This window comes from Salvia miltiorrhiza, chromosome 5 (genome assembly GCF_028751815.1).
Source record: "Salvia miltiorrhiza cultivar Shanhuang (shh) chromosome 5, IMPLAD_Smil_shh, whole genome shotgun sequence".
NCBI classification, from domain to species: domain Eukaryota; kingdom Viridiplantae; phylum Streptophyta; class Magnoliopsida; order Lamiales; family Lamiaceae; genus Salvia; species Salvia miltiorrhiza.
Window position 1 is genome coordinate 48,766,914 of NC_080391.1, and position 1,493 is coordinate 48,768,406.

At 35.7% G+C, this 1,493-nt stretch overlaps 1 long non-coding RNA gene across 1 annotated transcript; it reads right to left on the reverse strand.

The window, feature by feature from the left end:
- Positions 1 to 304: 304 nt before the first annotated feature.
- On the reverse strand, positions 305 to 1,268 carry LOC130987126 (uncharacterized). The gene is made up of 2 exons (XR_009089579.1): positions 1,148 to 1,268; positions 305 to 551 (listed from the first exon to the last, which is right to left on the reverse strand). It is a non-coding gene; the product is annotated as an uncharacterized LOC130987126 (long non-coding RNA).
- Between the last annotated feature and the right edge of the window lie 225 nt (positions 1,269 to 1,493).

Below are 1,493 nucleotides of genomic sequence, written 5' to 3' on the forward strand. Positions count from 1 at the left end.
AATATGGTCTCATCATCAATAGTTAAAATACTTATGAACCTCTAGTCTGATAGTTTTTATTCCGCCCACCAACTTAGAAAAATAAATAAATAATACTCCCTCCGTCCCACTCCAATAGGTTCACTTCTTTTAGGCACGGAGATTAAGATAACTTATTTTTTAGTAGGAAAGTGATAGTAAAGTGGTGTGATCCACACCAATTAAGTACAATTTTTTACCTAAAAAGAAATATTGTCACACCCCAATTCTTGAAGGAATAAATATAATCGAGGTGTGAATAATTCATAGAAATAAACAAGGGAAATACCTCGTTAAAACCCAAAATAGGATAGAAAGTCGGGCTATGCCCCTTTGGATCACAAGTTTTGTTTCATGTTTCTGACAACCAACATTCATTAGCATAAAACTAGAATTTCAAATTTAAGCTCGACATGAAGTCATCTTAAGTTGAGAAAACAAAAGATGTATAAGAGTAATTGCTACAGCGGAAGTCTAACATATGAATTTTAACTCTAGCCTCAGCTCCGTCCCGTCAGCACCAGCCAGCCAACCTGAAAACATTTGAAAGTATTTTTGGGCTAAGTACTAATGTACTTAGTGGGCATGCATTTTCATAAACATTTCATATTTTCGTAAGAGCAGTTTATCCAATTATACTTGACATGACTTAGAAGGTTTTAAAATGAAATAACTTCTAAGCATGTTAAAACATTTCTTTCATTTGTGCGCACATGTCACACTCCCTTTCTGTTACTCGCTGTGATCCCGGACCTTTTAGCCACCGACGGATCCATTTCTCCCGCTTGCTTGGACTGAGGGCGTAACCCAGCCAAGTTCTCATTTGGGACCCAATGCTCCGGAACACATCCCGTCGAGCACCCTTATAACGCCTCATACATGATTAGTGCCCGATGGAGATCAACCCACCGAGTCAGCTAATAGGTGTACACAATTCTCAAACAACGTGTTAGGTCATAAGAGAACCTCGATCGATTAACTTATGCGAGCCTTAAACAGAGCAGAGTGCACAAAATATTTTATTGGATAAACAGTTTTCATTACATTAAATAAACAATTTGCATTTCATTGAAAACATTTAGAGCTTAATAACTCAATCATACTTTGTACATTTGGAAAGTAAGCCCACCTGGTTAGGCAAAGCCTGAAGATCATAATCACTTATAAACCTGTCTTGGGAAAGCAGCGTTAATCCCCCTGGTCACAAAGCCTACAAGAAATTCTATTCTTAATAGGTCTCGTGAAGCTAATCTTAATTCATGGTGAAGTGCTTAATATTCTATGATTCACTTAGCCGGGTTTTCAAAATTTAATGAATAAATAATTGAAAACATTTCTCTGGAGTTAAGAACACCAACAATATTCTTACTCATCTTTCTTTAATAATTGGAATTATAAATAAAACCAATTAAATCATAAATACTTTTTATTTCATGATGCAAATGAAATGCCATGTCATGCTTAGCATATGATAA